The sequence below is a fragment of the Arachis hypogaea genome, chromosome 11 (genome assembly GCF_003086295.3).
Source record: "Arachis hypogaea cultivar Tifrunner chromosome 11, arahy.Tifrunner.gnm2.J5K5, whole genome shotgun sequence".
NCBI lineage: Eukaryota > Viridiplantae > Streptophyta > Magnoliopsida > Fabales > Fabaceae > Arachis > Arachis hypogaea.
The window spans coordinates 66,462,053-66,488,259 of NC_092046.1; the positions used below are offsets into that span (position 1 = coordinate 66,462,053).

Below are 26,207 nucleotides of genomic sequence, written 5' to 3' on the forward strand. Positions count from 1 at the left end.
ATAGAAGAGGTGTTCTCTTTACTGATCTTCCAGAGAAATCCGTGCCTTTAGAAAAGTTCTCGCGTACTCGAAAATCATGGTTGTTACAAAAAGGGTATAAAATATCCACTCATCATAACACCAAACTTAAACTATTGCTTGTCCTCAAGCAACCAAAAACAAGATAGGACAATTAGAAGAGAAAAATACAATAGGTCTCAGAGTTGTCAATGAAGATCAGTTCCAAATATTGAATGGGACTATTAGCTCTTTACTTCTGAACAGCTTTGGCATCTCACATTCCCTTGAAGCTCATAAATATTGACATCCCTTGGAGTTAGAATCCAGATGATATTATTGATTCTCTTCTTTTAGCTTTTCTTGATTCTTGAACACAACTTCTTTTTGGTGCTTTGCACCTTTGAGCCTAGCCGTGACTCTAAGTGTTTTGTTTTCAAGTATTACCACCGGATACATAAACGCCACAGGCACTTAACAGGGGGAACCCTTTGGATTCCAATTTAGCTTTGCTTAAATTTCCAGAGAGTGGTGCCCAGAGTTCTTAAGCATACTCTTTAGCTTTGGATCACGACTTTAACTGCTCAGTCTCAAGCTTTTTACTTGACACCTTCACACTACAAGCATTTAGTTAGGGACAGTAACTCATTTGAGTTTTTTTGGCCAATTTTGACCCTCCTAACCATTGATGCTCAAAGCCTTAGACCCTTTTCTTGGTTTTCTTCTCGGATAAATTTTTTTTTTGCTGTTTCTTTTGCTTCAAGAATCAATAATTTGGATTTTTCTGAGAACTAATAATACTTCTCTAAATTCACTGTTCTTTCAAGAGCCAACACCCTCAATTTCAAGACAATTATGCACAGTTAATTCATACATTCAGAAAATAAATGCAAGGTCACCACTTTGTGAATTAGAAGGAATGAATTTTAATCAACTCAAGAATTCTTGTATTTTACTACTTCTAAAAAAACAAAATTTTATTCTAGTTCAATGGAATGATGAGTGAAACATCTTAAATTTAAATGACAAAAATAAAAATTAACTACTAGAAAAATGGTAAGTCCTACTAGTGATCATGCAATCTTAGAATTGAAAACCAGGAAATAAAGTATTGAAATAGGAACTGGATAGGGGGTGAAACTCAACCACCTTAATCATGGTGGTAACTGCTCTCTCCTGATGATACTTTCTGGCACTTTAGCTCTTCTAATTTTTGCCCCTGCTTCTCTTATTCTTCAGGCAGCTTATGGAGTATGTGAGATTGGCCCTTTTTCTCCTCTCTTAGTTGGTCCATGGTGGATTGCAACTGTTCAACGGATGCTGCCAATTGAGTCCAAATTCAATTGGAGGGATACTCTGTTCTTGAGGTAGCTCAGGCATCTTCCTTTTAATAGGGTTAACTGATTGCTGAATCTTGTCTGGTACTGGTCCCTTGGTATGCTACATGCTCTCTTTGGTGATTGGGCTGTCTACTGTGATGCATGTGTCTCTGTCAATCAGGACTCCTGCCTCACCACACAAGCGCGAGATGAGGTGTGAAAAAGCCATCTTGGCTTGAGTTGAGGTTTTGTTTGCGAATTTGTACATCTCACAGGGGATTAGTTGGTGGACTTCCACTTCATTGCCCATCATGATGCAATGGATCATCAAAGCTCGCCTCAAAGTAACTTCAGAACGGTTGCTAGTGGAGAGTATGGAACGCCCAATGAAGTCCAGTGGTGCGCGTGTACGCAAAACCCACACTATTTCCTACAACAACAGTAGTACCAGCAAGTGCACTGGGTCGTCCAAGTAATACCTGAGTGAGTCAGGGTCGATCTTACAAGGATTGTGGCTTGAAGCAAGCTTGTGGTTGTCTTGCACGTCTTAGTCGGGCAGAATCAGAAGGTTGTGGTTGGAACTTTGAATGATTATATGTCATAAATGCTTGGATAAAATAATAGGAATTATATGATGGGAATTGAGTTGAGAGTTGGAGTTGCTTTGTCTTTCTGAAGTAACTTTGGTACTATCATCTTCTTTGGTTGTGAATGATCTTCTTCTATGGCAGGCTGTGAGTAATCAAAGCCATTGCCTGTGGTCATCGATCTTCTCTACTATAGAATGAATGCCAGGGCCCTTGGTCATTCAATCCAATAGAGGGTGAAGCTCTAGCAAGTCATCCACTTGGCGATCCTACTCAAAACGCCACAAACAAGGTTGAATCTTTCGGACCAGAGAATGCTGCTTCCTTGGATCTAGCCTATACCACGAAGACCTTAATCTCCCCGGAGATCAGCTGAACTGGTGTCTCGAGAAGTCCCCAACGAAATCGTGGATCAACCGTCTGAGAGATGTATAAACGTAGCTATTGGGTCATGCTTGTCTTCTAGGTACTCACACGAACCCAAGTAGACGCGAGTGTTTGTTAGGCACGTTCATCTTAATATGATGAACAGAGCTAATTTGTCAGATAATCCTGTTCATCACGATGAAGATCGGATATACATCTTAGAAATAGATCAAACATGGATCGAAGAAGAAGAAATAGTACTTTTATTAATTCATAGGACTCAGCAGGGTTCCTCCCCTCAACCTAGGAGGTTTAGAAAGTCATACTGAAGGTAAAAACAATGGAAAAATGAAAATAATGAGAAAAGTGATGTAAGTTCCCAAATTACATAGATCAAATCCTTTAAATACTAAATAAATGACTAGTAAGGTAAAACAGTCTATTTAGTGCTAAAATCCACTTTTGAGGTCTACTTGGTGAGTGTTTGGGCTAAGATTTAATGAGATCCATGTGCTATGAGGCTCCTTGTGTGTGGAACACCAGCTAGGGGTTCCTCTTTGTCCTTTGGACGTTGGGCTCTGCTCTTTGGGCGCTGGACGCTTGGAATGGGGCAGGAAGTTGGCGTTGGAAGCCAATTTTGGGCCTTCTAATTCGAAGTAAAGTATGAACTATTATATTTCTGGATAGCTCTGGAAGTCAGCTTTCCATAGCCATTGAGAGCGCTCCATTTGGACTTTTGTAGCTCCAGAAAAGCTCTTCCGAATGCAGGCAGGTCAGATTTGGATAGCATTTGCAGTGCTTCCTCTGTCTTTGAATCAGACTTCTGCTCCAGCTCCTCAATTTTAGCCAGAAAATACTTGAAATTTCCCAAAAATACAAAAACTCATAATAGAATCCAAAAATGTGAATTTAACACTAAAACCTATAAAAACTTAATAAAAACTAAATAAAAACTACTAAAAACTATATGAAAGTGATGTCAAAAAGCGTATAAAATATCCACTCATCATCCAGCCATCCTCTAGCAACCAGCTGGAGATCCATTCTCCTCATTTGGTTTGGTTGACCTTTCTTGTCATTGATCCACTAAGTTCTGGACAGACATATGTCCTTTAGGACTTGATCTAGCCTCGGATTAACTTGTACTCTCCTATTAAAAGAGACAGGGTCATCCTTTTGCGGGGGTAATTTGAAAATCTCCCTTATCTTATCCAGATTAAAATGCATAGTTTTTCCTCGGATGATGGTGCGCTGGTGAGCAGAAATTGTGATTACACTTTGATTATGTAAAATTCATGGTTCACATGATGCCAATACCATGGTTCACAACTTCGCACAACTAACTAGCAAGTGCACTGGGTCGTCCAAGTAATACCTTACGTGAGTAAGGGTCGAATCCCGCGGAGATTGTTGGTATGAAGCAAGCTATGGTCACCTTGTAAATCTCAGTCAGGCGGATATAAAATAGTAATGTGGTTTTCGAAAATAATTATTAGAATAGGGATAGAAATACTTATGTAATTCATTGGTGGGAATTTCAGATAAGCGAATAGAGATGCTTTCGTTCCTCTGAACCTCTGCTTTCCTGCTATCTTCATCCAATCAGTCTTACTCCTTTCCATGGCTGGCTTTATGTGATACATCACCATTGTCAATGGCTACTTTCGGTCTTCTCTCGGGAAAATGATCCAAATGCCCTGTCACGGCACGGCTAATCGTCTGGAGGCATCACCCTTGTCAATGGTTTCATCCTATCCTCTCAGTGAAAATGGTCAACGCACCCTGTCACGGCACGGCTATTCATCTGTCGGTTCTCGATCATGCTGGAATAGGATTTACTATCCTTTTGCGTCTGTCACTACGCCCGGCAATCGCGAGTTTGAAGCTCGTCACAGTCATTCAATCATTGAATCCTACTCGGAATACCACAGACAAGGTTTAGACCTTTCGGATTCTCTTGAATGCCGCCATCATTCTAGCTTACACCACGAAGATTCTGATTAAGATATCTAAGAGACACTCATTCAGTCGAAGGTAGAACGGAAGTGGTTGTCAGGCACACGTTCATAGGGAATGATGATGATTGTCACGTTCATCACATTCAGGTTGAAGAGCGAATGAATATCTTAGAAGCGAAATAAGATGAATTGAATAGAAAACAATAGTACTTTGCATTAATCTTTGAGGAACAGCAGAGCTCCACACCTTAATCTATGGAGTGTAGAAACTCTACCGTTGAAAATACATAAGTGAAAGGTCCAGGCATGGCCGAGATGGCCAGCCCCCAAAACGTGATCACAGGATCAGAATACAATCCAGGATCCAGAATTTCAAATACAATAGTGAAATGTCCTATTTATAATAAACTAGCTACTAGGGTTTACAGAAGTAGGTAATTGAGGCATAAATCCACTTCCGGGGCCCACTTGGTGTGTGCTTGGGCTGAGCTTTGAGTGTTGCACGTGTAGAGGTCCTTCTTGGAGTTGAACACCAGCTTTTGTGCCAGTTTGGGCGTTCAACTCTGGTTTTGGCTCCTTTTCTGGCGCTGGACGCCAGATTTGGGCAGAAAGCTGGCGTTGAACGCCAGTTTGCGTCGTCTATTCTTGGCCAAAGTATGGGCTATTATACATTGCTGGGAAGCCCTGGATGTCTACTTTCCAACGCAATTGGAAGCGCGCCATTTCGAGTTCTGTAGCCCCAGAAAATCCACTTTGAGTGCAGGGAGGTCAGAATCCAACAGCATCAGCAGTCCTTCTTCAACCTCTGAATCTGATTTTTGCTCAAGTCCCTCAATTTCAGCCAGAAAATACCTGAAATCACAGAAAAACACACAAACTCATAGTAAAGTCCAGAAATATGAATTTAACATAAAAACTAATGAAAACATCCCTAAAAGTAACTAGATCCTACTAAAAACATACTAAAAACAATGCCAAAAAGCGTATAAATTATCCGCTCATCATGCGCCATGTATGGAATCCCTGTCCCTCTTTCTTTTGTTTGTCTGTCATCCACTGGTTTGCATAAAACTCTCGGACTCTTACTATTCCAACATTGGTTGCAGGGTGGTTGGCCAGAACTTTCCAACCCCTTATTCAGATTTGCTCTTGGATTTTCGGGTATTCATCATCTTTTAATTCAAACTTGACTTCTAGAATCACTATCTTCTTGCATACTACATTATAGTAGTGTTCCTCATGAAGCTCGGAATAGAACCGGTAAGGTGTATAGGCAATTGTTGGTGGAGCACTTTCTTTCTTGTTTCTTGAGGTGAGTCTTCCACTCTTTGGAGCCATGGGATGTGAATATGTGAAAGAGCGAAGCGTTTCCACCTCAAACTTAAAAGGTTTGCTCATCCCGAGCAAAAAGAAAAAGTAGAGGGGAGCGTATGCCAAATGAAGGAGGGCGTGTGAGGGAGATAGAGGTTCGAATGTTTATGCACAGGGAGGGAGGGTGGGGTGTTCAAATTTTAAATTTAAAGGAAATAGGAAAAGATAACAAGTTTTAAATTTAAAAGATAGGATTAAAGATAAGAAAGATATGATTGAAGCTCTTTTAAATTATGAAATATTTGAAGAAGATTTGAAAAAGATTTGAAGAAGATTTAAAAAGATTTGAAAAAGATTTTGTGGAATAAAAGATATCCATAAAAAGATTTGAGATGATATATAAGATATGAAAAGGATTTGATTTGAAAAGATAAGACTAGAAAGGGGTTTGTTAAAAAGATTTGAATTAAATGGGTTTAATTGAGTTAATTACAAATTAAAATAAAAGAAAATATGATATGGAAAGATCTTTGATGAAAGGATAAGGTTTAGAAAAGATATGGTTTGAAAAAGTCAACCCCTTCTTCCTCATTTGCATATTCGAATTTGCCACCTCCCCCTCCTGGGCGTTCAACACCTAGGTCTGGCGTTGAACACCAAGGGGGTCTTCTCTCTCTTTTTTTTTGTAGGTGGGCGTTCAACGCCAAGAATGGGCGTTGAACGCCCATTGGAGGATCAGAAAATGGTCCTCCTCAGCTCCATAGGGGCGTTGAGCGCCCAGCCTTGTTCCATGTCTAGCGTTCAATGCCAGCCACTACCCCTTGGTGGGCGTTGGATGCCCAGAGTGCTTTTTCTCTGTTGTTCAACGCCAGTCCTGCTCTCCTGATTGGGCGTTGAACACCCAGCTTCCTCCTTGCCTGGCGTTCAACGGCAGCAAGGGACTCTCTCCAAGATGTTCTGTTTTCAATTCTAAATGTCTCTTTCTTTATTCTATGTGCTACACATGATCACAAATGTTAAAAAGCAATGTATAACTATGAAAATTAATAGAAAATAAACTAAAAATAAAATTAAATGAGAATGAACAAAAGAAAAAAAAAACAATAGTACTCTACTTATGGTTGGATTGCCTCCTAACAAGCGCTTCTTTACCGTCATTAGCATGACCTTACTGTTGTCATGTCAACAGTAGTGTAGAGCTTTCTTGCTCAATATGGTCCCCTAGGTAGTGCTTGACTCTCTATTTATTGACTGTGAATCTTTCATCAAAATGTCTGCTTTGAAGTTTCACCTGTCTATATGGTGATATCCTTGTGACCACAAAGGATCCTGTCCATCGGGACTTGAGCTTACCAGGGAAAAACTTTATCCTGGAATTGAAAAGTAGAACTTTCTGGCCAGGCTCAAAGACTCTGGATGCTATCTTTTTGTCATGCCAGTGCTTAGTCCTTTCCTTGTACATTTTGGCGTTTTCATAGGCATTACACCAGAATTCGTCCAATGCATTTAGTTAAAGCAGCCTCTTCTCCCCGGCCGCTCTGGCATTAAAATTGAGGAACCGTGTAGCCCAGTACGCCCTGTGTTTCAGTTTCACTAGTAAATGATATGCCTTGCCATATACCAGCTGGTAAGGTGACATTCCAATAGGGGTCTTGAAAGCTGTTCTATATGCCCAAAGAGCATCATCCAGCTTCTTCGCCCAGTCTTTCTTGGAAGTGCTCACTGTTCTCTCTAGTATTCTTTTAAGTTCCCTATTGAACACCTCAGCTTGTCCACTTGTTTGTTGATGGTAGAGTGTGGCCACTCTATGACGAACACCATATCTGTGCAGAATGGCATCGAGTTGTCTATTACAGAAATGACTACCTCCGTCACTAATCAATGTCCGTAGGACACCACATCTGCTGAAGATGTATTTTTAGAGGAATTTCATAACCACTCGGGTATCTGATGCAGAAGATTTATACCGGTTCAGAATTCCACAAAATAATTCCGTTGTTAGTATAGTCCAAACCAATAGTCAATTCTCGAATCAAATTAAATTTGGTTTGGTCACATGTACAAACCCCAATGAAAATTAACCGAAGTATTTAGACTCTGAGTCGTCTCACAAGGAATTACAATGAAGTGGTCAATTATTGGCTATGAACAACAAAGGGGGGGGGGTTTGATTTTATAAAAGAGCAAGAAAGTAAATGGGCAAGAAAAGTAATTCAAACAAGCAATTAAAGAAAGCAATTAATAAAGAGAGACATTCATGGAAAGGTTTGAGATCATAGGCTTTCTATCCTAGTCATTAATCATAACAATTCTTAACAAGAATTTATCTTATTTCGTTATCCCCAATGTTGGAAGAAGGTGTAAGTTATCTTCCATTAGAGAAAGTCAAAAAAGACTAGTTAATCTCAAGTCAAAAATCCTAATCAACTCACTAATTGAATTAGCAAGAGATTAGAGTCATTGAAAATGATATTAACTAACAACTCTAGATCACCAATCCTAATTGGGTATTAATGACTCAAGATTGCCCAATCACTCTTCCCAAGCCAAGAATGCTAAAAATCTACTCTATAGTCCAACCAAGCATTTTATCAAACACTTGGAAGGCATAAAAGGAAAGCATAGTAAAAATGCAAGAATAATAAATCTACCAACTACCAATTGCAAGAAAGTAAATCGATAACTCAATTCAACAATTATAAGACATCAAACATTAAAATTCATTAGAAGAAATCTAAATCCAACATAAGCATCCATGAACATAAAAGAGAGCATAAAAGGGAAATTAACAAGAAAACTAAGAGAATCAAAGTGTAGAAGCATGAAATTGTAGAAGAAACAAGATGAAAACAATAATCAAAACCTAGATCTAAGATGAAATTAAGCCTAAGAACCCTAATTCTAGAGAGAAGAGGGAGCTTCTCTCTCTAGAAATTAAGCTACATGATGCCAGAACTCCAAAAAATTGCTCCCCCTTGCCCAAGCTTAAATTCTGCATAAAATAGCATCAGAAATGAGTTGGATTGGGCCCAAAATGAGCTAGAAATCGCCCCCAACGAGTTGCTTAAAGTGGACCCACGCTGCTCCATCGGTGCGCACGTGTACAGTGCGTGTGCGCATCCCTAGACGTCAGACAACTATGGCAAATTTTATATCATTTTGAAGCCCCAGATGTTAGCTTTCCAACACGACTAGAACCGCCTCATTTGGACCTCTGTAGCTCAAGTTATGGTCGATTGAGTGCGAAGAGGTCAGGCTTGACAGCTTTGCGGTTCCTTCATTTCTTCATGAGTTCTCCCACTTTGCATGCTTTTCTCCTCACTTCTACCATCCAATACTTGCCTTATGAACCTGAAATCACTCAACAAACATATCAAGGCATCGAATGGAATTAAAGTGATTTGAATTTAGCTATTTTAAGGCATAAAAAGCATGCTTTCACATTTAAACACAAATTAAGGGAGAATTGCAAAACCATGCTATTTCATTGAATAAATGTGGGAAAAGGTGATAAAATCCCCCAAATTAAGCACAAGATAAACCACAAAATTGGGCTATATCAAATCTCTCCACACTTAAACTAAGCATGTTCTCATGCTAAGAATAAAGAAGGACAAGAAAAGGGGCATGAACATTTATTCAATGCAAATAAACTATGTGCACCTATCTATATGAATGCAACTAAATGCAAAATGGTTCTACCTACTTGGTTAAAAGTAAATCAATCTCCAAGAACACATATGAACAAGTAGGGATAAGATCATATGACGATTCATGAATCCTACCAATTTGAATATCAAAATAAAGCACAAATAGACTTGCAAGAAGAAAAGCTCATGAAAGCCGGGAATAAGGAATTGAGCATCGAACCCTCACCGGAAGTGTATTCGCTCTAGTCGCTCAAGTGTATAGGGTCGATCACTCAATTCTCTTCTAATCATGCTTTCCATGATTTGTTTTTCATCTAACAATCGACAATTATTCAATGCATGCATACATTCATCATGAGGACTTATTCATAGGTTGTAATGGGGCTAGGGTAAAGGTAGGGATGCATATGGTCAAGTGAGCTTGAAATTTGAATCTTTGATTAACCTAAGCTCTCACCTAACCTATATAACAACCTATACAATTCTAATACACAAGCTAGCTACCCATGATTCCCACTTTTTCACATACTCATGCATTCTTTTTAATTCACATTCCATATGCATTGATTTTTATTGAACTTTACTTTGGGGCATTTTTGTCCCCTTTTTATTTCTTTTTCTCTTTTTTTCTTTTTCTATATATATATATATATGTTCTTTTTCTTTTTCCTTATCATTTTTTTTCTTTCTAAAGTATATACAAACATATCAATGCATATGGTTTTACATATAGTGCATGAATATGTACCCAATTCCCAAAAATCTTCAACAAAATACAAAAACACATTTTTCTCTCAACCAATGTCCCAAGTTTCCCATACCCAAATGATACACACTCTCACTAGCCTAAGATAATCAAAGATCCAAATTAAGGACATTTATTGCTTTTCACTTAAGGGTAGTGATGTGCTAAAATTAAGAACGAAAGGGATTAAATAGGCTCAAGTTGGCTAACAATGGTTGATGAAAGGTAGGCTATTTGAGTAAGTGAGTTAAATGAAATGATGGCCTCAATCATATAAATGCATTCATACATAGAATAATGGACATATAGAATCAAACAAATCAAAGATTACAATCATAGAAAGAGAACAATGCACACAAGAATGGAAAATAAGTGGTTATAAGATGTAACCACACAATTGGACTCAAAACTCACATGCTTGTGTTCTTAGCTCAAAAACCATGTTCCAAAATACATTCTTCATGCAAGTTTGTCACAAAAATTTTTTTTCAAATTGGTAGGGTGCCCCAAAATAATTTTTCTTGGAAAAGAAATCATCACCCTAACCAAGTAGTCCTAACATAAAAAGAAGTGGTAAAATATGTACAAATTCTAACTATTATGCAACCTATCATGCAATGCAACAACTAACTAACAAAGGAAATTAAGAATTGGTGTTGAAAAAGGAAATTGTTAACCATGGAGATCGGTCAGACGACCTCTTCACACTTAGAAATTTGTACCGTCCTTGGTGTATGCAAAGAAGAGCAAGGTGGATGGGTTGCTACAACTTGTTGAGCTTCTTCAAAAGGGTTGTGTGGGCGGACTTGTTTGTTGCCCCATTTAGAAGCTTTTCCTTTTCCTCTTTTGGTGGCCAATCTAAAAGGAAAGAAAAAGAAAGTAAACTAAGCCTACAACAAAGACATCAAAGCAAGTAGAACATAGGCAGGGCTAATGCCAAATAAGGCTAAGGTTCTCACTACATGTTAGCTACGCATGTAGGTAAGAGAGCAATATAGGCAAAGGGCATATCAACTAATACTTGATGCAAGAACAAAGTTAAAGCATGAAGAGCACTCAAAAGCATCAAGTTTAACTAGAAAGAGTGGGTCATGAAAGGCATGCAAGTTCATATCAATACATAAAGAATATAAGAGCCATACAAGATTAAGCATTGATTTAAAAGTTTCATCACCCAAAATATCAAACAAGTCAAGAAGCGCCAAGATTAACCAAGAGATTCTCAACAATTGAGTAAGAGAATTCAACACCATTATTAAAATAAGAAGCTTAAAAAAGAAAGTACAAACAAGCTATAAAAACAAAATGAAAATGCAAAGAATAAAAGTATGTGAATGCAATGGACAAAAGAAAATGGAAGTTGAGAAAAAAAAACTCTTTTTTTTTTTCGACGCGGACGCGTCATGCATGCCCACGCGCCGATGCGCAGATTGGCAGAAGGGACAAGCGACGCGGACGCACACAGTACGCGTACGCGTGCTTGATGAAGTTGGTAACCGACATGGACGCGTCACGTACGCCTGCGCGTCAGTCGCGGGCACAGAATAGGCACAAAATTGGCATAACTCTCTGGTTTTTGTACAAGAGAGGTCAGAGTGCACAACCGACGTGCGCGCACAGTGCGCTTGCGCGTCGATGGCTAAGTTACAAGGGGCGCGTAGGCGTCACGCACGCTTGCGCGTGGGTGCCTGGAATGAAGTGGGCACAAGGTGGGCATAACTCTCGGATTTTCGTACCAGGAGTGTGAAATGCACCACCGGCGCGTGCGCACACAGCATGCTCGCGCGCGGATGCCCCCTCCCCCCCCTTTTTTTTCAAAAACAGGGAACTCTCCTAATCTACAAGCATTCTAAAACAATCACAAATCAAATTTAACAAAAAATCTTTTTAGTTTTTGAAAAATTTTCAAAATCAAACAAAACTTGTACTACAAGCAAAATGCAATTCAAAAATAACTATTCTAATCAAAGCATGAATCTAATAAGCCATCAGTCAAAGCAAGACATGCAAAAGTATGGAAAGAAGAAAACTACCTAACAATGGCAACTCAATACATTCATTGATGATATATACAAGAGAATAGAAAGAGTTTACCATGGTGGGGTATCTCCCACCTAGCACTTTTAGTTTAAGTCCTTAAGTTGGACATTTGGTGGGGTCCTTGCTAGGGTGGTTTATGCTTGAATTCATCCTTGAATCCCCACCATTGTTTGCATCTCCAATGTCCACCGGGATCCCAAATTAGGCGCACAAGGCCTTCAAGTAAGCTCAAGTAAATGACAAGGTCCCAAGAGTGTTGAATGTTGAAATGGATTCCAGGGTCCCAAACCTTGTTCTTGCACTCATCTTCTCGTTGACTACCATAGTTAAAATTGGGTGACAAGGCTTGTGAATTCTCAATTGAGAATCCAAACATTCTCCTAGACCCATGCAATTTGGTTCTACACCAACCATTGCTATTTAACTTTGAGCATGCAACCATTATAAACTTAGAGTGATGTTTCCAACCATTACACAACTCTTTCTTACTCCTAACTCCACAAAAGGCTCTAAGTTGACCATCATTTTCAATCAAACCATATTCAAGTGCGAAAGTGAATCTTAGGGATAAGAATTTTACCCACTTGAATTTTTTGTTGGATGATGGTGACTTAGGAAGGGGGACCTCCCCACACTTAGCCAATGTGAGGTCTATGCCCTTGTGCTCCTTTTTGACTACCTCCACCTCTTGGCAAGCTTCTTCAACTTCAATACCTTGCCCACCAACTTCTTCTACATATTCTTCATTGGTGGAGCTTGCTTCTTGCTCAACCTCTTCCTCTTGGTAGCTTCTTTCCAATTCAATCTCTTCTTCATTGCTTACCAAGGGTATGGGAGGTGAGGTATCTTCTTCTTCACTCTTTATGTCAAGCACAATGGGGGAAGGATTCAATTGTACATAAGAATTCATTAATGATTGAATCCATCTCTTGATCAACCTCTTCAAAGTTTTCAATCATGATATGCTTTGGAGGTTGTACACCCTCCTCAACATCAACATCAAGCATCTTGGAAGAGGGCTCTCTAATGCTACATTTCCATGGACTTCCAACATCTCCTAGGTTTTCAACCACTCCTTTCGGCTCAATTGTCTTAACTTCCTCCCCTTGTGACAATTCTTGCTTCAACTCCTCTTCTTCACCTTGAAGCTCTAAACTCACTCCCTCACTAAGCTCCTTGGTTGCTTCTCCACATTCAACAATGGGAGTTCCTTGATCGCATAGGCTTAGGCGGGAGGAGACCATATTGCGAACGGTTTTCACTATGGTAGCTATCTTGGCTTCCAACTCCTTGAACTCCTTTTAGTTCTCCTTTTGCCTTCGAATGTAAGAACTAACATATTCTTGGAGAAAATCATCCATTGGAGGTGGTGTGAAAAAAGAAGGTTCATTGTTTGAGAGGAAAGTTTCATAATTGGAAGTTGATTCATCTTGGTAATTGTATATTGAGGTGGTGTATATTGAGGTAGTTCTTGAGAGTAATTGTGTTGGAATGGTGGTAGTTCCATGTGTGGTTCATATGGTTCATAAGGTGGTTGGTATGGTGGATAAGAATTAGCGTCATAATGAGGTGTTTGGTGGTAGGGGGCTTGTGATTAAGGTGGTTCAAAGTCATGTTGAGGGGGTGGTTCATAGGCATGTGGTGGTGGTTGTTGACAATCATAATAAGGGTCACCACATCCATTAGATTGATATGCATTAGGAGTGGAATTATACCTATAAGAGATCAGAGGGGGTTGTTGCCAATAAGGTTGATCAATCCCTTGAGGCTCCTCCCATCTTTGATTGTTCCATATTTGATGCATGTTGTTATTATAGTTCCCATTTTCTACAACATAATTTGAGCCAAACTCATAACCAAAGTGAGGATGAGAATTCATAATAGCAAAGAGAAACAAAAACTAATAAAAATAAGCAACAAAGTCCTAAAGCTAACAAAAACTAACAAATAAGCAAAAGGCAAACATATTCACAATATTCATAATAGCCAATAACGAAGCACCATTGCAACTCCCCGGCAACGGCGCCATTGATGCGCGGAAAACTTGTCTCGCAACAAATTTCCTTCGGCAAGTGTACTGAATTCGTCGTCAAGTAAAAACTCACAATAGAGTGAGGTCGAATCCCACAGAGATTGATTGATCAAGAAACTTTAATTAAAGGAATGTTCTAGTTGAGCGAACCAGAATTTGAGTTAGGAATTGCAGAAAATTAAATGGCGGGAAAGTAAATAGTGGAAACAGTAAATGCTGGAAATAAAGAGCTGAATGTAAATGGCGGAAAGTAAATTGCAGAATCTTAAATGGGGATGGGGCAATTGCTCATAAAAGTAAATGGCAGAAATTAAAGAGAATGGGTAAGATCAGAAATGGGGAGTTCATTGGGCTCAGGAGATGTTGCATTCTCTGGATCAAGTTCATTTTCATCTCTTCCTCAATCAATGCATTCATTGATCTCCTTGGCAATCTTAAGTGATCGAATTACAATTCCTTGTAATTCAATCTCTCAAATCTTGATCAATAGCCAATTCCTTGGTCAATTACTCATGAGAAGAGATGAAGTATGGTCACTGATTATACCACATGCATTTCCCAAATCAAGTATTGGAAGGATTATAGTCACATATCCATCCACACCCAATTTGGTCCAGCATGAGAAAGCATTTCTAGCATGATCCCTTCATTCCTCTCTCAAGTTTCAGAAGAGATCCAAGTATGAATAGCTTCTTTTCCAAGATAACTACCCAATTGGATGAAGATCGAAAGCTTTCTAGTAAAATCAAGAGAAAAGATAGAAGAAGGAGAATGAAAACTAAAATTGATCCATCAAATTACAACAGAGCTCCCTAACCCAATGAAAGGGGTTTAGTTGTTCATGGCTCTGGAAAATGAAAACAAAGATGGAGAATACATGCTGAAAGTAAACTAGAAGTGCAGAGAAAGTAAAATACAGAGAGTAGTTCTAGGCCAAAGGCTCCCTAAAGTTTCTGGCTCACTAAACTAATTCAAAGCTACTCCTATATATACTACTCTTCTGATCTTCTAATTGGCTCTTCAAGTCTTGGGTATGGGCCCTTGGATCCTGAGTTTGAAGCAGTTATCTTCATCATTGGGCTTAGCTTTGCTTGCAGAGAGAAAGTGTGAAGTAGGCAGGACCTTTTAGCTCAGGACGTTAGTGGTGTTAACGTTAAGTGAAAGTGTAGGTTCGAGAACGTTAGTGACAATCACCTTTTTCACTAACATTGCTCACCCAAGTATGAGCCACGTTAACCTTAACGTTAGTGGCACAAACGTTACCACTAATGTTGCCTCTTGGTCCTTCGCACACGTTATTGGGACTTACCTTTCCCAATAACGTTGATAAACCTCCCCCTTTCCTACGTTAGAGTCCACGTTAACTAAGTTAACGTGGCTCTTAACGTAAGCTTGCCAATCCTTCGAGAACGTTAATGACACTTACCTTTGTCACTAACGTTCCAATGTGCCCCTCTTTCTCACGTTAGAGTCCATGTTAACTAAGTTAACGTGGCTTCTAACATAGTCATGCTAGCCATCTCCAACGTTAGTGACAAAGGTGAGTGTCACTAACGTTGGCTCATTATCTCTTTATCCATGCTAGCTTCCACGTTAACTAAGTTAACGTGGGAGTTAACGTTGCTCATGGTGGCTCTTGGTGGTTCACCCCAACGTTAGTGACAAAGGTAAGTGTCACTAACGTTGGTGACCAATTGCTCTCTCCACGTTAGCTTCCACGTCAACTAAGTTAACGTGGGAGTTAACGTGGCTTATGGAAGCTTGGCCAACGTTAGTGACAAAGGTGAATGTCACTAACGTTGGCTTCCCTTTTGCTTCTTAACGTTAGAAGCCACGTTAACTAAGTTAACGTGGCAACTAACGTGGCCAATTATGAGCTTGGTCCAACGTTAGTGACAAAGGGGAGTGTCACTAACGTTGGCCTTATTGTCTTCTTCCACGTTAGAGTTCACGTTAACTAAGTTAACGTGACTCTTAACGTGGGCTATGATGGCTTCGAGGACGTTATTGACGATTACTTTTCTCATTAACTTTGCAAGTTAGCTCCCATTCCACGTTAGAGGTCACGTTAGTTAGATTAACGTGGCTGCTAACGTGGTTCTTCCTTGCTTCTTTTGTCCTGAAATCAAGCAATAAAGTGCATCAAAGTTCTAATCCAAGTCATGGGAAATGCAACATCCAATTTGTCATTAAATTCATGCAAAATCCTCATGAAATCATGTAAAGTGTACAATGTATACTTGAATCAAGATGTAAGTGAATATCTACCTAAAAAGAGCTTATTTTCTAAGAAAATGCATGAAACTACCCTAAAAATAGTAAAGAAAAGGTCAGTGAAACTGGCCAAAATGCCCTAGCATCACAACACCAAACTTAAAGCTTGCTTGTCCCTAAGAAAGTACTGGAACAAGAGAATGATGAATGGAATGCCAAGAGAAATGAGTCATTCTTGTGGAAGTCATGTTTCTGGTTTTATGGTGGTTTCATGCCTAGCAACTTAGGTTTATTCCTTCACTGGCTTTCAGACCTTTATCATGTCCTAGAATACTCACTGTGATTGCATCCCATGAGACTTTTATTCATTGATCCTTTTGTTGTCATTTCAGGGCTTATTTGTGTTCTTAGGCTAAGTGCTCTGTAAGGGGGCAACTCTTTAAAATAAGCTTTCAGTCAACACTCCCGAACCAGTTGGTTTAAGGTGCTAGGTGTTGAAGCACCCCTAAGGACTTACTTCCTCAAGTCTCTCCCCCATACATACACACCACAGGCATATGGTTTGTTTATTTTCTTTCCTTGAGGTCTTGGTGTCCAGCACCTCTTTGGGCTACTAAATATTCTGTAGCAAAGATTGCTCTTGATGGTGGACTTTCAGCTGATAATCCCAGGTTAGTTAACCCAAGTTACCAGGTGATAAAGCACCCCTAAGAGCTTAGTAATCCAAGCAGATCCTTGGTACAGGAACACCACAGACACGTTCCTCAAGGCTCAAACCCTTGGTGCCTAGCCTCTTTTCTTGCTATTTTTTTTTCTTTTATTCTTCAACTTTGATTGTTCTTTCCCTTTTTCTTATTAGGATCTTATTATTTAGCTAGTCTTATGGGTATGTTCAAAGCATAGTATTCATGACAGATAGTTGTCTTCCCACGTTGTGGTTGAACTAACTTAGCTAACTTATGACCACACCACAAACTCAGGAACTTACTCCATAGTATGAACTCCACTCTGGTCTTTTATAAAATACTCATTCTCTTTTCATTTGATTCAAAAGGACAAGCATACAAATAAGTAAGGAGATGATGCAGTAATGACATTCAGACTAGCCAACACAGCCCTAATCAACAAAAAGTTTAGAAGACAGAATTGAAAAAGGTTCAAACTATCATGGAAGCATGTTCTATCTCATACAAGATCTTCCTTATTTAAAGCATAGTAAAAGATGGACCAAAGAAGAAACTCCACCACCTTTTACTCATGTGGTTGCCCATGCTCTCCTCCTTGCGTGTCCTCTTTGTGTCCCTCTTGAGTGCTCGTACTCCCACTCCCTTTGCTCTTTCCAATCAACTTCTTCCAGAAACCACCATCTTCCATCTTCTTCTTTAGTGTTTCCTTCTGCTGTTTCACTTTCCTTTCTTCTTGTTATACAAAATCTTTTTGAACCTCATCATATGTAGGGATAGCATATTGTATATGATGCATATGACTAGACATGTAGTTCAACTTGGCTTGAGTGTTTACGTTGAACTCCTCCCTATGTAGTTGCCGTCCTTCATTAAGTACAGTGAACTCATTGAATGCTTTCATCTGAGCTATTTGCCGCTGATTGAGTTCTTGCAAGTGCTTATCTTGACGTTCTTGCCTCTCAGTAACTTGGTAGATGGCTTGAGTGAGCTGGGAGTAGTGTTCCTGTTGCTACTCCATTTGTTGTTTCTGCCACTCTTCTTGTTGGCTCATCCAGTTGGACTGAAGGTTTAGTATTTGATCTTGTCCTTCCATATGCCTCATCCCCAAATCTTCAATGGCTCTTAGAAGGTGATTCATATTCAAGTTGGCTGGGTCATGATGTTCTTCTTGTTGATATTCTTCCTGATGAGATTCCTCTTGATGAGCTCCTTCTTTCGCTTTTTGCTTTCCTATTTGGGGTCTTCTTTGTTGTTGGTCGGGAGTAGTATAGATCAGACGCTGGAGTGTAACTAGCCTTCCAGGATTCACCCAGTCTGGATTACTATCCTTGAAGACTACCTTGGCTCTTGTACACAATCTGAGAATAGTGCTGGGGTACCAAAGCCTGGCACCCGAATTAACCTTCTCAGCTGACTCTTGAATCCCCTCAGCTATGAGTTCATGTACATTGATTTCTCCACCCTGTACTAGGCAATGTACTATAGTCGCTCGATTGATATTGACCTCTGAATTATTTGCAGTTGGGAGGATAGACCTCCTTACGAGTTCAAACCATCCCTTGGCCTCCGGGCTAAGGTCTCCCCTCTTGATGAACTGGGGTCTCCCATCTGCATACCTCTCCCAGTCAGCTGCTATAACACAGATATCAGTCACGATTTCTGTGAGCCCATCATTGTCAGGGCTCTTACTTATCCTTGCATGATAACTGAGCTCATCAAAATGTGGTGATTTCAGGTGAAGAGTTATTGTTATGGCATTTGGGCTGAAGTCCACCTCCTTTCCTCTTACGTAGCATTTGAAGGTTGGGGCCTTGGTTTTGTCTTCTCTAACCATATTTGCATAGAACTCTTTGATGAGGTTTGCATTGATCTTCCCCTCTAGATTCGTGAGCCTTTGCACCCTCTTTGTTCAATTTTCTCCCGAATTTGTGGGACTCGTCTTCATTGATTTGGAAGGTTAACTCGGGCAGTATCTTTTTGAGCTTTATCCGCTCAAATTCTTGTTCATGGAATGCAGTTTTGAATCTCTTCTCATCGAAAGGAATGCTCTCCATTGGTTCCTTCCTCTTTTGACTCTTGGAGCTTGATGATGCCATGAATTTGAGTTGCTGTGTGAGGATATTGGAAGGTACGGATAGATGAGAAATTTGGTTGGTTAGGACAAGGTGTGATGAAGGAATTTTGGATGCCGGAAGTGTGAAGTGTGGAGAGTGGGAATTTGAGTGTGAGGGGTAAGTACGCACTAGGACTCACTTATATAGGGAGATGATGAGGGGATGAAAGGTATGGATTGATATGGTGGTTGTTGGATGGACGGATGGGGTTTTGCAGATCATGAGCACAAGGATCATCATCTTTATGAGGGCTATTGGTTCGGTCTTCAAGGGTCTCCTTTCTTCAATGTTGCATGGCAACATTTTCCAATGCATTCCCCTTTGGGACACGTGTGTTGTATCCTCCTTTTGTGGTGTCCAAACCTTCTTCATTTAATTGTCCAATCAATCCTCTTCAATGCTCCTTTCCTTTTTCCTATAAAAATAAAGTAAGAAAAAAAATCAATATCATAAAAAAAAATTTAAACTTTACGGCTAGAATAATAAAGAAAAAGAATTAGATTGTTTATTCATGAACACCAACTAACTAACTAACTGTGTATCCTTATATGCATATTCGTGGCACCTTGGGTGACACCAAACTTAGTTTGGAGCACTGTGATGAAAAAGTCTTTGTTCAAAGCTCCAAGACTAGCATGCTCTGAGTTGCATTCATGCTTTCTTGGCATGTTTTGAACACCAAACTTGTTCTTCACTATATACTGCATAACAAGGATTTCACCAAGTGTTAGTCAAGTTTGGGTTGGAATTCATAAAAATTGACTTATTAACTATTTTCTAAAAGCATATAAAACATGGGTTGCCTCCCATGAAGTGCTTCTTTAGCGTCACTAGCTTGACGTTTTACCTTCATCAGGGAGGTCGATAGTGCTTCAAGTCTTCTCCTCTAACAGTAGACCTATATCCAGTAGTTGTATCAATAATCTCTACATGTTCCAAGGAGAGAACTCTGTTGATAGCGAAGACCTTAGGTAGCTGAGATGGTACAGTGGGGAGATCAGGGGGGATATCTGGGAAGTAAGCTGAGATCACTTTATCCCCTGGAGAGAAGTCCTCTGTAGGGATCTTTTTGTTCCTCCACCTCCTTGGTACCTTCTTCTTTGTTCCTTGTGATGTTGTCTTACTCTTCGTGGCCTCTTCTTCTAAAGGAATTTTGATGTTGTCTTCACATGCCTCTGGTGGTTTAGGTTCCTCCAGCTTTTCCTTGAGCTGTGACAGCTGCTTGTTTCCTTGTCCATCAACCAAGGGAATCTCCGGATGAGCTTGTTGTTCTTCAGTACTCATCTCTTCCTTCAGTATCTCATTGTGATCCTTCCTTGGTTCCTTGTTCTCTTGATCTGTTTCTTGTGAGTGTTTGAAAACAGTGAAGGCGAGCTGTTCATCATGGATCCTCAAAATTAGCTCCCCTCGCTCCACATCTATGAGTGCTCTGGCTGTAGCTAGGAATGGTCTTTCCAATATGATTGGGTGAGTGTAACTCTCTTCCATGTCCAATATGACAAAGTCTGTTGGGAGAAAGTATTTCCCAACCTTTACCAACACATTTTCCACCACTCCTATTGCTTGTTTTTGAGTTTTGTCAGCCAGCCTGATGACTACATCTGTGGGCATTATCTCATTGATCTGCAGCCTCTTCACAAGGGACAAGGGCATTAAGTTGATGCTTGCTCCCAAATCGCAGAGTGCTCTATCAAACATTGTTTCTCCTATGGCACAGGGTATGTGAAAACTCCCTGGCACTACAAGAAAAATCACTTTTAGTAGCTATTTATTTTACTTTTAGCGGCAATAAAAATAGCCGCTAATACATTTACCGGCAATTAGACATTAGCCGTCTTATGCTTCGCCGCTAAAAGGTTTTAGTGGCAATTATAAGATTTGCCGGTAAAGACCTTTTTAATGGCCGCAAAAAGTATATAACTATTAGTGGTCATTTTTTTGGCAATTTATATGGCCACCAAAAGTAATTCCAAAATTACAATGTTATTTACTTTTAGCGGCTATTACTATTGCCGCCAAAATCTATTTTACCGGCAATTTATATGGCCACTAAAAATATTCTAAAATTGTAATGTTATTCACTTTTAGTTGCCATTACTATTGCCGCTAAAATCTTAAGATTTTTTTTAGTTATATTATACTCATTTTCTTAGAAACAACGAACTAATTTTTTTTTCTAGAATCTCAATTATTTGTGCCACCAATTATTATTATTATGCATAATATAAATATACTGAAATTAATTACTACAAAATGAGATATTTCATTAAACTCAAAATATTGATATACAAATTTCTCTTAAATATGCACTTGTGAGCAAGTTGCAATGAATCATAAATGCAGATCACGAATAATCAAACAAAATGAAACCCAACATAAAAATGTATTGACCATAGTAACCTGACCATGAACAAGCCTATAAATATAATCCATACTTGTGCTTCCTGGATCTTCATAGGATTTCCACTGGCCTTGGCTTCTGACAGTTTTCCCTTCCAAACCTTATTAAGGCCTTTATATTCAGATCTTCTATCTCGAAAACTTGAACCATGAACCAGATAGCACAAAACCAAGGCTTAGAAGTTATAACAGAAAGCAACCAACCAATGGAACAAGGAAAATTAAGGAGATTATGTTTGAAGTTGAAGTTTAATGTGACAATATTAAATTTATGAACTTATATAATAAATATGTTCTATAGATTAAAAGAGAGCGGCCCAAAAAAATGCACTAATGAAATAAAGATGTAAGACAGCAGTCCTTACTTCCTCCCTGGAGAATCCTGTACAACTTGGACTCATACAGCAACTGAAGATGTCTTGTGTTGACATTTTCCTGATTTAGAAGGGCATAGAGCAATAAGTAACAGACATAAAAGACCAAGAAAAAGATATCGGCAGCACTCATATATATTCAACATAAACATGTCAACAGTGCCAAGCATAGTTCGAGTGAGAGACGAGTATTGCAGATTACAGAACAGAGAAGAAAAGGAGGAAATGTCTTAATAGAGACTACTGAATCATATCCTGACACCACCCAAGACTCTATACAAATCTTCCCATCTAGTTCAGTTCTTTTGCTCTCACTTTCATCCTAACATCATTTCCTCACTCAAGATTGTCCAATTTTAGATCTTATCAAGGGGACAGAAAGTTCCCAATAGATTGATACAGAACATTTTAAGCTTATATTTGAAATCATGATGGTCTTCCAAGTATTTTAAATATTATTGAATACACAAGATATTGATAACTAGAGACAAATTATGTGTAGGTGCCTGACATCTAAAATTATTTTTCAGAATACAGGAGAAAAAGAGTCAAATTTGAAAAAATAATTAAGTCCTAAAATTAAAATCCAAAACATGATACGTGCAGATCAAAGACCATAACAGGATTTAAATGCAAAACGAAGACCACATAACTAAGTTCTAACTAAAATATATAGTAATAAATACTGTGTGATCACATGCTTTGTGGGGTAGTGAGATAAACCTACCTCTAAGCCTGGATGCCCACACTGCCGTTAGACATATAAGGATAAACCAGAAGCTTTTCATTAGGAGTAGCACAATATCCAATTAAGCGGAGTAAATTGCGATGAACTGCCAAACTGATCATCTCCAATTCTGTTCGAAATTGTGATTCACCAGAACTTCCAGTAACATCCTTCAGTCTTTTCACTGCCACCATAGAGCCGTCACCAAGTTTTTCCCTATAAACATTGCCAAAACCTCCAGCCCCAAGTATGTTCTTGGAACTGAAACTATCTATTGCCTGTTGGAGCTCTCTGAATGTGAAAGTCTTAAGATTTCCCAAGCTAACAATTCCCTCTTCCTTATATTCTGCAGCAGAGCAAAAATTATAACTAACTATTTCTCCATACATAATCTAAGAACTGTTATGTTATGCTACCTACCACCAATAAACAGGATGGCCTGGTGCTGTCGTTTATGTCTATACCAAAAGATCCCAAAGAGTAAAACCATGAGAGAAGCACAACTAAGACTAACTCCAAGTGCAACTGCTATTTTTCTGGACTTGTGTTTTCCTAAACATGGAGATGTAAAATAGGTTTAAAATGTTGTATAAATAAAACAAGAGTCACAAGACAGCTAAATGTTCAAGATAGGTACCTTTTTGGTCAAAGGACCTCAATCATTCAAAGTTCAAACTTTTTGGTCAATTAGAGATATTCACATTCACATCAATGCATAATAACAATAAGAATGTGAAAGCAAATATTGATTTCCAAGAATTGAACCAAAATTTCATTAACAACTCGTTGAGGCATATTATCGAACATTAGGCGTGCAAATACATCAAACAACTCAAATAACACAACCAAGCATTCTTTCAACATTCATTCACAAAATCAGCATCAATTATACACAAATTAGCAATATATCTTAGTAATTCAGCAATAATATCAATCAATTCAGTCCAAACCAAATAAAATTCAAACTCAAAAAATATAATAGCATTATTAATGAAATTAACTTACGATGCCAGATTTCAGTGATGAGATTTGTGGCCCTTTGGAAGTTCCACCATACAAACAAACTGACTCCACACCACAAGACTTACCAGCATCACACATAACATCTGAAATCTGCAATACAAATATATTGAACTCATCATAGTATATCTTGTCTGAAAATCTATGTTTAAAATCAATAGTAGAGTGATAAGTAGTCAATATAAGAATTAATCACCTAGATTTGTTTATATTTTCTATTTTCAGCATCTGATCTTTATGTCTTAGTATATATCTTGAGATAATTATACTAATCAAACAAATTTCAAAAGACATTGGTTAAGGCTTCCAATAAAATGAATAGGCAAGACCTTAATATTTATTCCAAATGCAGACTTTTATGTTCAAATATTAACTGATGTCCATAGTACTTTATTAGGATTTTGCAAACAAATATTAAAAGTAAAAGTGTTATAATGAAAGGATAGGTACATTTATTTATTTATTTATTTTAAAATCTTTCCACTTTTAGTTTTGTTAGCAAAAAGACCGTCGTTAGCAAAAGCTCTATAGTTTTCTCTAATAAGTCTATTTAAGAATAATAATAGTTAAATAAAAAAATATTAATTATTAAGCTTATTCTTATTTGGTACATGATACAAATAACTAATTCAACACATATAAAAATATTATTTAACAATCATGCTCGGTGTATGTGAAGATTGGAGAAATAAACGTACCTTGAGGTGATCTTGAGATTGGTAGCATGCAAAATCAACGAGGTTTCTCTGATGTGGAACCAGCTCCCTTCCTCTGCAATTCAAGGGGAAAAAAAGACTTATTTGAAACAGATTGATTATTGCAAAATAACTAATAAGAATACTTATTTGAGTTTTTTGACATTGTGAAATTTCTTTGAGTAAACTATTTACTGAATTTAGGAATAATATATCCTAATTTTGATAGGTTGATCGATTTCAGATTTAGTAATTTTTTTTGTTAAAATTAAAGAAATGATTTCCCTTGAAATGATTCCCTCACGCTGGCCTTCTAATCACTTCTACTATATAGCTGCGACTTCATTGCCTCTAAATATTAATATTGAACAAAGATTGGGCCAGATTTAAGCATACTTTATTAGATTAGGTTCAACAAAGAAAGCAAATTACATGATTAGAAAATGTATTTGGAAACAAAGAGGTATAGAAAAGAATTCACCATTAGTAGTTCCATGAGGAAGGCTCCCACTAGAAGTTCTTGTAACCTTTTCCTTCCCCTTTTGCTTTTGGACACAGAAGAAAAGATCAAGTATCAAAATAACAGCCACCAATATTGAACCTATAATAATGCCTATAATAGCCCCTATGGTCAAGCCATTATTGCTATCAGAACTTTCATTATCAGAAACCCATGTTTTGTTATGGGAACCAGATCCAGAGCGACGGTGACTATTGTGAGACCTGCTGGATGGAGGAAATTACAGGGTGGATACCAGGACTGTGATGAATTTCAAAGAAGTTTGAAATATCGAAGGGAAAAATGATATCGCCAAAAAAAAATCAAATTACCTAAATCTAAAACCGATAACATCATTGGGTGAAGAAAACACTCGAAACTTTGATTCTAAATCAATGAATTACGAGTTCAACCTGCAATAAGTGCATGCGATAGGAATCGGAACTAAGAAAAGCGAAATCCAATGTGGGAGAAAAATTAACTCAGATAAAACTAAAAATTGATAAGAGATATGGTAAAAGGATGCAATAGAATATAAATTGGGAGCACAAAAATCAGAATTGAGAGAGAATTAACTCATACCTGATTACTAGAGCGCGATTGAGTTCAATCGAAATCAGCACAACCTTGTTCGAGAAAAAGGATTTAGAGCGCGATTAAGATTGAGATGAAAACTGGAAAGAGATTTGAGCGATAAAGAACCTGGAATAATGGAGAGCGAGAGCGAGAGCGAAATCGAGAAGAAGAAGAAGGAGAAGATTGGTGTGCGATTCTCACTTCTCATTGAGAATAAGGCACTGAGAGTGGTTTTGTGTAAGGAGAGTGACGAGGCAGAGAGTCATGTTTTTGAGTTTGGGTCCTTTTATTTTTTTGTTATTTTTTAAATTTTAACTTTCTTTTAGTGGCAATAGCTAAAATGGCCATTATAATTGATAGCATTAATGGTAAATATATAATTGCCACTAAATAATAGTTTTAAAAAGAGAAATCGTGGCAATAACATTATTGTCGCTAAAATTTTGTCGCTAAAAATCTTTTTTCTTGTAGTGTGGGTCCTTTCTTTTTGTAGGCAACTCTGGTTGAATGAGGGCGCTGCACTCCTTGTTCATCACTATAGTTTGGCCTCCCTTGAGTGAGCTTTTCCTGGGAAGCAGTTCCTTCATATACTTGATGTATGCAGGCATTTGTTGGATGGTCTTGATGAATGGTATGTTTACATGCAGAGATGCAAACAAGTCAAGAAATCTTGAGTATATTCTCTTCTCCACAGCACCATTGAGTAGTTGGGGAAAGGATGCATAGAGTCTCAGCAGCTCCTGTTGTGAGATTTTTGGTTCTTGGTGATCTTTTTCTTCTCCTCTGCTGAGGTATCTCCAGGTTGTTCTGACGGCTTGTCTGGCTTGTCCTCAGTCTCCTTATCACTTATAGTGACCATCTTGCAATCTTCCCATCTTACTTTCTTTGTTTCTCCTC

The 26,207-nt window shown here is 38.5% G+C and overlaps 1 long non-coding RNA gene across 2 annotated transcripts; it reads right to left on the minus strand.

Moving 5' to 3' along the window:
- Positions 1-21,262: 21,262 nt before the first annotated feature.
- Positions 21,263-25,566, minus strand: LOC112722199 (uncharacterized). 2 transcript variants are annotated; one of them, XR_003162503.3, is made up of 10 exons: positions 25,437-25,566; positions 25,317-25,360; positions 25,067-25,147; positions 24,717-24,780; positions 24,239-24,311; positions 23,526-23,633; positions 22,941-23,072; positions 22,521-22,866; positions 21,785-21,854; positions 21,263-21,560 (listed from the first exon to the last, which is right to left on the minus strand). It is a non-coding gene; the product is annotated as an uncharacterized lncRNA (long non-coding RNA). The 2 variants fall into 2 exon arrangements; XR_003162501.3 differs by lacking the exon at positions 25,067-25,147.
- Positions 25,567-26,207: the final 641 nt, after the last annotated feature.